Consider the following 14,762-nt stretch of genomic DNA (forward strand, 5'->3'; position numbering starts at 1 on the left):
CTGTGAATATGTGGAAAAATAGGATTTTACACAGTGACAACACCAATAAGAGTTCTGAAAGACATACTAGTAATGAAAGAGTTCCATTTGGAACAGCCCGATTGTGGACTAAAATGGACTCCATGTGGCAGAGTATATTTGTGAATGAAGTGCCTTTCAATGAGGAGAAATCAATTTTAACAGCTCATTTATTGATGGAACCAAGTCTAGTCTCAGCAGTTAGAGTGCTTTCTTGGAACAAGGACTAGAGGATTCATTGGTTTCACCTTAACAGATGAAAGAAAAGCTTCTCATAAAAAATGTTTATTACTCCTCTGATACTGGCGCTTGGATGAGCTAATATTTGATAATTAGTTAACAGGGGATTTGGGAAACTTAGAATGCCTACTAATATTTCATATGCCAGCTGAATTCTGTGGAGTTGAGATTATTCAAATATGCCTAAAAATGGCCAATATGAGCATTTTCTTTTTTTTTAAATGTTATTTATGGGATTTTGTATTTTATTTTTTATTTTTTATTTTACTTATACAAGCACTGGGTACAGTCAGAAGTGCGGGAGGGTGAGAGAATTCACCAGAGGCAGAGAGGAGAGCAGAACAGGCAGACTGACGAAGTACACTGCTGAGGGAAGCAGCAGGCGGCAGGAGAGGTCTGCACGCCATGTGGGACCCTCGCCCGGGGGCCCGGGATTGAACCAACGCTGCAGAGGCTGCGGGCAGCTTTGCAACCCAGTGCTCAACCGCTGCACCACTGGGGAGGCCCAATATGAGCATTATCTTAACTTCTTAATTCCACTGAGTCTCTCTTTTTTTAATTAAATAATTATTTTTAACTGAGGTAACATTGGAGTATCTCTAGCAGATATTACCACCACATCTACCACCAGCTTGCCCATAATCTACCACCACAGACCATTATGCCTCCTTCCCTCCCTGTTCTTTCTTTTCCCCCAGATCTCTCACCTTTGCATCTCAGTTCTGTAATCAGTTATCAAAGGTTAGTTTTTCAGCTTTGTGTTTATCTGACTACTAATTTAGTTACTTTTATATTCCACGTATTAGTGACACCATCTGGTATTTATCTTTCTCCCTCTGACTTATTTTCCTTGGCATTATCTTTCACGCTCCCTCTAAATCCTGCATATGACATCCATTTTTGACTGCTGACTTATTGTTCTCTCATAACACCCTCCAGTTCCATTCATGTTGTTGCAAATGGTAGGATTTCATCCTTTAAAAAAAAATAAAGGTGGTATTACATTTTGTATATATGTCAAATCTTTATTTTTTATTTTTATTTTTTACTATGGAAAACTGTGTGGCGTTTCCTCAAAACACTAAAAATGAATTTACCGTATGACCCAGTGATTCCACTCCTAGAAATCTACCCAAAGAACACAAAAATACTAATTTGAAAGGAAACTTGTACTCCTATGTTTTTTGTAGCACTATTTACTATAGCCAAGATATATAAACAACCTGAATGCTCCCCAAAAGATGAATGAATTAAGAAGATATGGTTTATAAACACAGTGGGCTACTACTCAGCAATCAAAAAACATAAACCACATTTTCTTTATCCACTCATCTGTCATTGAGCGTCAGGTTGTTTCCATAGCTTGGCTGTTGTAAATAGTGCTTAATGAATATAGGTGTATGTATGTCCCTTCAAATGAGTGTTTTTGAATTCTTCAGTTAGATGCCTAGGGATGAAATTGTAATATTATGTGGTAGATGTAATTTTTAAAAAAATATTTTAAGATCTATTTTTAATACTTTGAGAAACCGGCCTATTGTTTTCCATAAGGAGCTGGAAATAAAGCATAAAGCCAGTCTTTATGCCCACAAACAGCATAGACGTTTTTGTTTTTCATCACTATCCCCACTGCATTCATTGTTTCTGTTCTTTTTGATATGGGCCATTCTCAAATATATGAGATGATAACTCATTGTGGTTTTGGTTTGCATTTCCCTGAAAATAAGTGATGATGAACATTTTTCATTTGCCTGTTGACTACCTGTGTATCTTCTTTGTAGTAGTGTCTATTTAGCTATTCTGCCAATTTTTGATTGGATTATTTGTTTTCCTATTGTCAAATGTAACATGTGCAAATATTTTCCCCTTTCAGTAGTGGGTATTTTAATTTTAAATAATCATTTAATAGCATATAGTTTATTCTCCCCATATGTGAGGTTTTTCCCACTTTTTGCACTTGACACTTATTTTGATATCATTATGATCAGAGAAGACGCTTTATATAATTTCAATGTTCATAAATTTATTGACACTAGTTTTGTGAAGTGACATGTGGTCTATTCTCAGGAATATTCTATGTGCATTTTAGAAAATGTGTACTCAGCTATTTTAGGGGGTGCAGTGACCTATACATATCTACTAAGTCTATGGATCTAATTCCTCACTTAAGGCTATTGTTTCCTCTTGATATTCTGTCTGGGTTATTTGTTCATTCATGTAAGTTGGGTGTTGTTATGTTGGTATTAATGTCTGGTTTTAGGTTTCATTAATAACTCCTTATATATTTTGATGCTCCTTCATTTTATACATATATATTAATGAGTGTTACATCTTCCTGGATAATTGATCCCTTATATGTATTAGATAATGTCTATCACTCTCTCTTTTTACCTTTTTTTAAATCTGGAAGACTATAGCTGAGATGGGATGTATTTTGGTAAAATAAAAACTAAGGAATTTATATTTGTAGAATTAGAAGTGCTGGAGTGAATTTATTCTTGTAACTTACTTATTTTTCACTCCTTGAGAGGACCCGGAATACATTATTCATGAACATCTTTAGAAGCACACTGGTGAATAAGTATTATAATCTTTGAAAAACATATTAGTACCTGTTGTCTGTGAACCCCATCATTAAAATACCTCATTTCAATGTAGTTAGAAGGGCCTCAGGGTAACAGAGATTAAGCAACAATAAGTAAAAGCTTGAGTTAAAGTGGGAAAAGTAACTGTGATTAGCTGCAGATCCTTTCTGTAAGTAGAATGGTTTGACCAAGAGGGGTAAAGAATGGTAGTTAACTGATGATGAATCCTGAGAGTGAGGATTCTTTTATGGACTTGCTATATGTTAAAATTCCTATTTATATTATGTATAAAACAAAACTATAAGAATCATGAAGAAAGACCTGAAATGGATCACATGGAGAAACTGAAACACCCTCATCCTATTTCCAGGGCTAGTGCTAGGAACCTGTAAGAAAAGAGAAAGGACAGTGTCTCCCTGGTGGCACAGGTGGTTGAGCGTCGCACTGTGAAGCTGTCCACAGCCTCTGCAGCTAGGGTTTGATCCCGACCGGCCGCCAAGAATCCCACATGGAGAGGCAGACCACGCCTGTCTCACCCGCTGCTGCCCTCAGCAGTGTCTTTCTAAAGTCTGCTTGTTCTGTTCCCCATTCTGTCTCTGGTGAATCCTCTCACCTTCCCATGCATCTGGCCTGTGCCCCGGTTCTTGTATAAAAATAAATAAATCTTTAAAAAAATAAGAGAGAAAGGACAGAATCCTTGAAGACTGTGCAATATGTTAATAGGTAGGGATGAGACATTCTACTAGCTTTCATTTAAGAAGCTTTGGACACTCTTTATTAAGGTAAAGGAAATACACAGCCTTCCAGAGTCTTCAGATGTTGCATTGAGCTAACATTATTTTTTTGTAGTGATTAGATGTCAGGTAGAGCTAACATTAATTCCTGATGATCACACTGAATTTCTTATGAACACTGAAGTTCATAAGCAAAATGAGGAATCATAGGGGTCAGGAAATTGGGCAACAAATATTTATTTTACTGCTACTATGTGAAAAACACTATTCCAAAGACAGAAAATGCCATGGTGAGCAAGACAGCATCCTTAAAAGTCATCCACAGTGGAGGAAAGAGACAATTACTCAATTAAATGAGTTAATTTTAGGAAGTGCTATACACTCTGAAAAGGATAAATGATAGTAAACAGTGATTTGGGAGAAATTGCTGAAGAGCAATATTTGAATTGTATCCATAATTATGAGGAAGAGACAGTCAAGGAACATAGTTTCAAACAAAGGAAACAGATGGTCAAGGAACCTAACATGGAACAAATGTGTCATAGTATTATAGGGGAAAAATAAGACCTGTGTAGATTGTAGTACTTTGATGATGGGAAGAATGGAAAGAGTTGTTGTTATGAGAGTAGTTGGAAACAAGAAGAAACTTATAGCTATAATAAGGAGCTTGAACTTTATTGCATAGTTTATATTTGAAAGCTATTGAATAATTTGAATTAATAATTTGAATAATTTGCTTAATCAAATTCAAATCCATTTGAGAATTTTGGGAAAGAGAGGGACATTTTATTTATGTTTAGGAAAATTACCCTTGATTCTGGAGTGTGGGCTGTAAGAGGACAAGTGGAAATATTGAACACTATGTAAGAGTCTGTTATATCAGTTGCAGAAGTGATGATAGTGATAGAGGTGAGTGTGGTAGCAGAAGTGATTGTGTAATACAATATGGGGTGCATTTTACAGGTAGAACTTATGGGTGGATTGGATATGGAAGTGAGAATGGGATAAAAATTAAAATCAAATTTTATTCTGGCAAACTAGGTTGATGTTGGAAACCAAGCTTGAGAAAGATAAGGTTTGCCTAGCAGGGAACAGAAATGAACTATTCTATTTCATTGATTTAACATGTTATTAACAAGCAAATTGAGATATATGGTAGCTCAGGAGAGAAGTTTAAACCCACACACACACACACACACACACACACACATGCATAGAAATACTAACACATATACTTAAGTGTTCATGTATATAATAGAGAGTCATGGATTGGGCAAGATCACCTAAGGAGAGCATATATACAGAAAAGAAAAGAGAGATGATGAGCATAGTGCTAAACTCTGAAAAATGGGAAGCTCAAAGGAGCATAAAAAGCAATGGATCAGGTGATAAATTGAGTTTGATTCAAGTCTATCTCTTTGTGACTGGTAAAACCTTTAATTATCTCATATATTTTCCCTTGTATACACACATTGAGTTAAAAATAGATGATTTAAACAACAACCAACAGAGCCAACAGAGTCTGTGTATAATGACTTCTTGTTCTATAAAGGGAGGAGCAAGCAAATGTTCCTATATACTCTCCTCTTTGCTAAAATAGTATTACAAAACAAATCCTACATACATTGAAAAATGTATAGGAATGGTGATTTTTATTAGATCCTAATTTCATATCCCAATGTGGCCTGTTGATGCGTCTTGGGGAATAATAATATATTATTATTAGATTAATCAAATAGTGACTCCAATATCAGTTGCTGTATAGATGTGTTTTCTTTACTGAAGCGAATTATTACATCCCTGTCACCTAGTATGCTATATTAAGTTAGAGAATGCCTTTTCTCAGTTTCATTAAACAAAGAAGACCAGAATTCTTTGCTTTCTCCAGGAAGAGATTATAATACACCTTCATAGATTTGCCTCAGAGTTATTAGCTTAACTCTCACTCTGAATTACAAAATGGCCTGGAAACACATGGTTCTTCTCTCCATCCTACACAGTATCATGTGGGCTCTTTAAATTTATGTTTTTGCTATTGGGACCTAGAGAACTTAAAAGTAATGGACCTAGATGCATCAAGAAGACACATGTAAATCAGAAGACCTAAGATGAGTCCCATGAGATATAGAGAACAACCATCTTTGCAACATCATGGAGACTGCTGACTTTCAGGTGTATCTTGAGGTTCATATAACTAAGGGGCTGCTTTGGAATTGTGTATGTGCAAAAAGGCTGTAGTTGTTTATTTAACTGAGATGAAGAAATTAGAAAGTTTTTGTGGAAGAGAAGGTATGTAAGCTAAGACTTAAAACTAAATTGAATTTCAACAGACAAACCTGTCACTTTTGCTGCCAGCTCTGATTTTCTCTTTTTTCCCCAGGGTTCTTACTTGTTTTTCCTCATCAAGCTTCACTCATAGCTGCCTTATCTTTTTCCAGTCAGAAGAAAAGAAACTCAACTCACCAACCTGAATGCACAACCTTCATAATAGTAGTTTTCTACTAAAGAAAAAAAATTAATAATTCATGATTATCTATACATCAATGTCCCAATTCTGTGTAATAGTCAAAATATTCCCTGATATGGCCTCAGTATAACTTTATTTTTTTTAAGATTGATTTATTTATGCACACAAGAACTGGGGTACAGGCCAGAGGTGTGGGAGGTAGTGGTGAAAGGATTCACCAGAGATAGAATGGAGAGCAGAGGAGGCAGACTGACTGAAATACACTGGTGAGGGGAGCAAAGGGCAAGTCAGGAGAGGTCTGCTGTGCCATGTGGGTAGCTCCCTAGCCGGGAATCTTAACTTGTGCTGCAGCAGCTGCAGATACCTTCTTAGGTTGCATCTTAACCCCTTGAGCCACCAGGGAGGCCGTCTGTATAACTATATCCCATGGCATTTTTCTCATCCAGTCACACACCCTGATGTTTCATGCTAATTTTCCTTTGGTGCTGCTGTTCTCTCTGCCTAATAGTCTCTTCCTTTCTCTCTGCAGCCATCGGGGGCCTATATGCAATGAAAGTTTTGAAGCCTTTCCAGCTCATTCCCATTCAAATCTCCGATACTTGATTGACTCTTACAAAATCTTGTTTATATTTCTATCATAGTATTTGCCTCAGTGTTCTTTGCTATTTATATGCCTTTGTTCCCAATAGACTACAGCTTCAGAGGACTGCAACGTATTCCCCTTTGTGCTTTAAACTGGTTTTCTCAAGACTCCAAGCACAGCAGTGATTAGATAGATATTTTTTGAAATGAGAGAGAAAAAGAAAGGAAAATAACTGTAGCATAGCACATTATGGCTATGTGTTTTTCCTTTTTAGTCTTACTTATCTGAAGTGATGATAGGAAACACTGAACATCCATAAACAGGTGTAAAGGTCTCTGCTATTGGTTTAGTCTCTTGACCGAATACTTTCAGAAAAAGAAAAAGAAAGAATGAAACCCACAAAATGTTATTAGGTCTGGGACTGGAGGGAACTTCATTATTTTTAATGTCTCAGTAAAAGATCTTTTTTTTCTCTCTGCATTTACCAGACTAATCCCAATAATGTCTTTTCAACAATTAATTCTAGTTTCAAAAGCATTCTACTCTGCAGTTTGTCCAGAATTAAGTGACCATTAGAAGGCATTAGCTTAGAAATAAGTGCCCTAATTACTTCTGAAAGTTAACAATAAAAGAAGAGGGGGGAGCCCAAATTTCAGAGACATCAGCATCCTTGCTGTTCTGACTGACTCTTTGTATATCTGTCTGTCTTCCTATCACACAAAATATGAGTCAGAAGGCCTTGGGTGCTTTGACACCTACTGATTTAATTTTGTATTAGCCACAATTTAGTTGATTTTGCCCCGTCCCTGGAAATTAAAGCATATGAAAAAACATTGAAGTGAACAGTTTCCTCTAGACCAACTTAGGGAATCATGAAAGGTACATGGTATAGGTGGGCTACAAATGGTGCGTGTCTAATAGTGAAACCATGGTGTTTTACTTCTACACAAAAAGAATATCTAGGAACAGCAATTGTCTATGGTATGTATACTTGTTTTCAGCAGCAATGCCATGTCAACTTGTCTGAGTTCAGGCTACACAACTGTTTGTAGAGAGAATAAGTCAAGGTAATGGAGAGGCAACATTTCGAACACTTTCCTATTTTCAAGGTAGGGGTAGTTTTTGACATTAACCCTGCTCCAAGGCAGAAGATTTGCTGTGTTGGAATTGTGTGGCTGATGGAACAGAATTTTCTCAATGGAATATTTCCATGCATCTTATGAGTAACCTATTTGCACATGTTAGATGGAAGTGTTGGCAGGGCTCATAGCCTTAATGTCTACTTTACAGGCAATTACTTACAGCTTCCACGTCCGCCCATGGAAACACAGGTGTTCTGAAAAAAGGTTTCTTGCACTGTGGGAATGGAAGCTTCTCATATTTACTGCTTTCCTCTTCCCCTCTGCTACAGTATAAGATCCTGGTGTTGCAACCCTTAGGGAAATAGTGTGGAATTATGAATGCTTTAGGGGTGGTGGCTAAGGCAGGGCTCATTTAAACTGCTTTGTAAAGATTTTGAGATTTAGGTACCAAAAAAAAAAAAGAATCGGATTATATATATTTTCCCTTAGTTTTTGCCCTAAGCTATAGCTGCTACCTTTTCTCAGGTAGCTTTTCCATGTCTCTTGGCTGATACAAGGCCTAGAGGCCAACAACTTGAATGAACTTACTGACCGGTCTGTTCTAGCATTTTTATCCTTTCACTGAATGTACAATAGGAGCTTGAAACAGAGAGAACATAGGAGTCTAGCCAAATGGGGCTTCCACAGTGCTACACTCCTGCCCGAGGAACCTGGTTGTGACCTCCCTGGCTTTAGTCCTTCTGTGATACCCACCTCACAGTCTCAATGTGAAGATTAAAGGAAATAATTTTTCTGAAGGACTTGGTGCACTGCTGAGCACATAATTCATAGAAGCAGTTATTATCAGCAATAATGACAACAACAGGAGTTTTGTTATTCAATTATCAGAAGACTTACAGAGGACGGAGATGGCCGAAGGAGGAAATAGAGAGGTGGCATTGCTATCTTCATTTTGCTGTTATATTAGAAGTCTGGACTTTAATCAAATGAAAGCATATTAACTTCAGAGCACCGCTGTCTTCAGCTGCTCAGCACTGTACCTGCTGGTCTAATGAAGTCTTTGATGTGGTTTGCCCAGGTTACATAGGCACACTACCTTTAATCATGGGAAGCCAATGACAGATAGTAACTCACACGACTCTCTTTCATCTCAAACAATTCTTATAGTATGATTTTAGAAATATATATCTAAGCATATTATTTTTGCCTTTATACCAAATTAGATGCAGGTGGAAGGATGCTATTTTGTGGCCTTTGCCATGAGAAGATAAGTTGCCCTGAAAAACGAAATATACATTCTCCTTCAAAATTTATATATTTCTCTGACTTCAGTGGTTTATGAAAGAGTTGGGGCACTAGGAACCCTTAAAGTTTTGGAAACTGTGGGTATCATATTCAGAAAACTGGTTTCCAACTCCTCCAAGAAAGATTGTCAAAAGCAAGGATGTTATAAATTCATCAGACATTAATCATTTAGCCCCACCAGGGAATTTTCTCTTCCTTGCCTTATCTGGCATTTAAAAAAATCATAAGATCTACATTATTCCATTTATTTTATGGTTATAAATAATCAAATACAATTTGAGACTGTGGTTTGTAATGCATTCAGATTGACTTAGAACATGATGGAAAAGAACAAGCTTGGTTTGTACTTGAGGTTTGCTAAGGACTAGAATTCCCCAAGTAGTTCTCTCTCATTATATAGGGCACAGTTATGTTGCAGAGACCTCTCTCCAGAAGCCCCAGGGAAAGCCTTCTCTCATTAGGCATGTCTCAGTGAGTACCAGTGATGAGAACGTGTGATGCATTGCAGATCTGCAGGCTGGGAGAAGAACGACCAGGGTTTCAAACATGAAAATCTTTTGAGTCATCTTGGCTAGAAAGTATATATATATATATATATATATATATATATATATTTTCAAATCTTTCAATACAAGAAAGAAAATAGAGGGTGATAATTCAAAATTGAAGATCGTTGCTATGAATTGGCAGTGACGACGATGTGGACAAGGTCTATTTTTCACAGTTCCGTTCACACTTATTTCAGGTTTGGGGGAAAATGTATTCTTGAAATAAGTCTGAACTCATTCAAAGATTGTGAGCATGAGCTTTTCTTGAAAGATTCTTTTCTTTTAAAATTACAAGCTTCTCTCAGGGTTGGGTCCCCTGCCTTCCTGCTTGAGATTCTCTAACAAACTGGAAGTGGATGCTTATTCTCCCTCACTTTTCCCAAGACCAGCTTCTGAACATTTCCCCACCTGCCCTGTTGGCTGGAGTACCAGGTTCTAATTAAGTGATTACACATTCAGGCTGTCTCCTTTGGTGACAGAGTCATGCTGAGGGATATTTCTGAGTCTGTAACACAGTGGTATTCCCGAGGCTCCATCCCTGTACCTAGGCTGATCTGTGCCAGGCATGCAACCCCACAGTGAGCCTGTGGGCTTGTTCAGATGCTGTTCACAAGGACAATGATCCAAGGACATGGCTATCTTCATTAAGGAGTTAGTAAAGTTTAGGGTGGGACTACACTATAACTCTATCCTGGCTGAGAACACAGCAGGTATAATGGTGGTATAGCAAGCACTAACTATCCTGGTAAAATAAAAACCACCAATATAAAGGGCTTCCCCAGTGGTGCAGTGGTTGAGCACTGGGCTGTGAAGCTGCCCACAGCCTCTGCAGCCCTGGTTCGATCCCCGGCCACCGGGTGAGGGTCCCACATGGTGCGCAGACCTCTCCTGCCACCCGCTGCTCCCCTCAGCAGTGTATTTCGTCAGTCTGTTTTTTCTGCTCCCTGCTCTGGCTCTGGTGAATTCTCTCAACCTCCCACGCTTCTGACTGTACCCAGTGCTTGTGTAAATAAATAAATAAATCTTTAAAAAAGTTTTAAAGAAACCACCAATATAAAACAGTTATTCTGATTCCAATGCTCTTATTCAAGGGGAAAAGAGCATTCTTAGTCACTGGCTCCTTTATTTTGCTACAGCTTTTAAACTAGCTCATTCCATTAGTGACTTATGCTTTGAATATGCACTGGGGAATGGCCTGTCCTAGGAGATGCAGATCCAGTAGAGTCCAGCTCAAGCTGATCACTATCCCCATCTGCAATATTAATTCTTACCTATATAAGGGAGATGACGATCCCTAGTCATCTTCAGAAATTCCTCTTCTCTACTTACTCACATTCCTTCTGAAGTTGGTGCCCTGGGATTCAGTATTGTGAACATAGAGCCCAAAAACCTCATATATGGAGATAAATAAGTAATAGAAATAATGATATTTAAATATTCTTGCTCTTGAGTAAATGCCATTCTACCTCTCTCTCCTGCTACTTATCCCTTGAAATCTGAAATGTTCCTATATGCAACCAAAGACTTACCACTCTACATTCATTCTTTTTTTTGTCTTTTGATTTTGATTGTGAACCACTTGAAGGAATCTCTATGAAAAGATGTTGCCCGGGTCAGGCGTGCTGATGCTCAATGGTGCCTACATTCAAATCTATGAAGTACTAGGAGTGATGGGTTCTAAGCCCTTAAGCTTGTGCCTTTAACCTGTGCCAGCATAGCATTCAGAGCCAACCATGAAGTTTAACTTGGGACAGATATAATTCTATACTGTTAGCCCTGTGCAAACCAAATAGCAGTAACAAATCTCTTTCCATCAAAAAGCTCCTCACTGTCCTGCACATTAATTTATGTAAGTGGACACCTGAAATGGTCTCTAGTTCCCCCAGTTCTAGAATAGTCAAAATGGAACTCCACCTCAGGGCTTAGCTAGGACATCCTATTAATGGCCAATATTATCTAACTGTTTAAAAAGTCTCGATAGCTCTGTGTCTCTCTGGGGATATGTTGCAAATTGAATTTTACCCCCCTAAATTTCAATGTTGAAGTCTTAATCCTTTATGTTACTGTATTTGAAGAATAAGGTCTCTGAGGCACTAATTATGATTAAATGATGTCATAAGGACAGGTTCCTAATCCAATAAAACTAGTGTCCTCCTAAAAAGAGGCAGAGACACCAGAGATCGATCTCTCTCCAAACTCCTCGCCACAAGAAGAAAGCCACTGGAAAACACACGGAGGCAGCTGCCATCAACAAACTAAGGAGAGACATCTCACCAGATACCAAACCTGCTGGCACCTTGACTTCAGACTTCCAGCCTCCATAACTGAGCAAATAAATTACTGTTGTTGAAGTTACGTAGTGTGCACTATTTTGTTATGTAGCCTGAGTTGACTAATACAGGGCCAGGGCTTTGTTGTTTATGTGCGGTAATGGGTGAATGGAAGGCACAGGACAAGGCTCAGCCCTTGTAGCAGGCATGTGGATTTTCCTTGTCCTTATGCAGTCATTTTTCCCTTTCATGCACAGTATTTCATTTGGTTCTCATAATAGCTTTATGACCCTTTGCAGGAGTCAGGGCATTTTATTGTCATTTTACAGCTAATGAAACTGAAATATTAAAAAGGCTATGTAATTCATATAATTTGCCTGACATCACCCTGAGTTTGTATTCTAGGTCTATTGAATCTTAATCCCATATTCTTTTGAGTATGCAAGAGTAACTCTAAGTAGGTTAGGTCAAAAGACTGTGTTGGGCTGGCAAAAAGTTAAGTTCTTTAAGTATTTGTCAGCATTCTTATGATGGTTGGTGTGCTCCAATTCAAATTCAAAGAATAGCTGGAGAGAAGCTATGGAAGAGCCCAGTGGGGTTGTATATGATATGGAGGACAAAATAATAACAGCAGGAAATGGACAACATGATGCTAAAAAACCAAGCTTATGATAGAAGCCAAATGGATAGTAAAACTGAAAACCAGAGAACCGAGCCTTTGGGGTACATTGTGCTCAGGAAATTGTCTACACTGCAGGGCCCTATTATGATTACTTTGGCTTTTTATCCTTTTAAAGTCTCATGGTGGATTCAAAAGTATGTGTTCTTTTCACCCTTACCTGAAAATTCTCAGCCACAATTCCATCCATCTACTACGCCAGCTCCCCCATGTCTCTCCAGCCAATGTAGGGCCACCTATAGCTCTCTCTTTAGTCTCACTAAGTCCTTTGAAAACTGAAACATTTTCCTCCCCACTCATCTCTGACAGCAGTGTAACGCCTCTGCCAGCATTTCATTTTCAAAACAGCTTTGACATAGGTAACCAGAGTTGCATCGAAGAGTTCTCCAAATTCGCTCTGGCTTCTTTAACATCTTGAAAGTAAATCTTCCCAGGTGTCCTTTATTTTCAGGACCTGTTTCCACCCTGTTTATTACAGTGGTTGAAATCAGAAATTTTGAAATCCTAATGCCTGGGTTTAATTCCAGCTCTACCATTTACTGACTTGAATGACTAAGTTAGTATCTCTCCCTGCTCATGAATGTCCCTTAGCTATAAAAGGAAGATAAAAATAGATCCCTTTTTAGGGTTCATCTAGTAATACATAAATCTGTAAAGTGCTTAGAAGAGTGCCTGATACATGGTCAGTGTAATATAAGTGTTAGTTATAAGAGTATCATCGATATTATTTATCCAGTAATTACTGAGTTAAATGCTGTCTAGCATATGCAGAACATTTTCTTATACAACTATATTACTTAGATACACCAGTCAATAACATGCATTGAGATTATTTTCAAATTTACGCTCTTACTCTTGGTCCTTCCAAATGTTAATTTTAGCTACTTCTCAATTGATATAATTAAAAAAATATACTCCTTTTACTTTCTGGCTTATTTCACTGAGCATGATCCTTTCTTGCTCCATCCATGTTGCTGCAAATTGCATGAGTTTGTCTTTTTGATTGCTGAATAATATTCCATTGTGTATTTACCTACTGTAAATAGTGCTGCTACAAACATAGGGGTGCAGGTGCCCTTTTGAATTAATGTTTCTGTTTCCTTTGGGTAAATACCTGGGAGTGGAATTGCTGGATCATATGGAAGCTCTATCTTTAGCAGATTGAGGAATCTCCACACAGCTCTTCATAGTGGTTGGACCAGTTTGCACTCCCACCAGCAGTTCAGGAGAGTTCCTTTTTCTCCACATCCTCGCCAACATTTGTTGCATGCTCAGTGAAATAAGCCAGAAAGAAAAAGAAAAATACCGGATGGTCTCACTCATAGCAGGAATTTAGAAAACCGAAATAAGGGACCAGGAAATCAACAAGCAACTATAAACCAGAGACACACTACGGGGGAGGGGGTTAGGGGAGAAAGGCATAGGATCAAAACAAGGGTGGTGGGAATTGTATGGGGACTATAACCAAGATGAAAATGCATACATTGTGCAAAAATGAAAAATGATGCAAAAAATACATAAAATTTAAAAATTTTTAAAAAATCAAAAATTACTTGGTCATCTTCCCAGGTCAATACACGTGTATCCAACTTTTTGTTTTAATAGCCACACCTTATTCCACAGTATAAATGCACCCCAGTTTATTCAGTATTTTCACTCTTGGTGTACCTGCAGATTATTTTCAGTTGTCATTATAAAAATGCTGCAATAAGGCAATATTAATGAAATAATAAATAATAGCCATAAGCACAAAAAATACTTCTTTTGTATTATTTCTTCCTGAATTATTTCAAAATACAAAGTTAGCATCACTTATTACAACCCCACAACTCTAGTCCTCTTCTGAACTCCTGTTGCACTTCATGTCTATCATACACGAATCATTATCCCTATACAATGATGTTCTCAGGGCCAAGGTCTATATCTTATAATTTTTCCTGTATCCTGTACCATGCTTTGTAATCAGTAAGTATTCAGAAGTTAAATGGTAATAGATTTGTTTTCATCCCATTTGCCCATTACATTTCCACATCTGAAATGTTTTTCTCTCACAATTACCAAGTCAATTCTACTGATATTTAATAAGCTTAATGTACACCTGATGATAATAAAACTTACCTGCAGAGAAATAGATGCATCACTTTTACCTTCTAGGATGACTGTCACTATCACCAAGCTCCTCTCTCTTTCTAAGCTGGTCACTGGTATCCCCATTTCTTAGCTAGAAGACAAACTTCTTGAGAGCCAGAAT

The sequence above is a fragment of the Talpa occidentalis genome, unplaced genomic scaffold (assembly GCF_014898055.3).
Source record: "Talpa occidentalis isolate TD23 unplaced genomic scaffold, MPIMG_talOcc4v2.1 talOcc4.14, whole genome shotgun sequence".
NCBI lineage: Eukaryota > Metazoa > Chordata > Mammalia > Eulipotyphla > Talpidae > Talpa > Talpa occidentalis.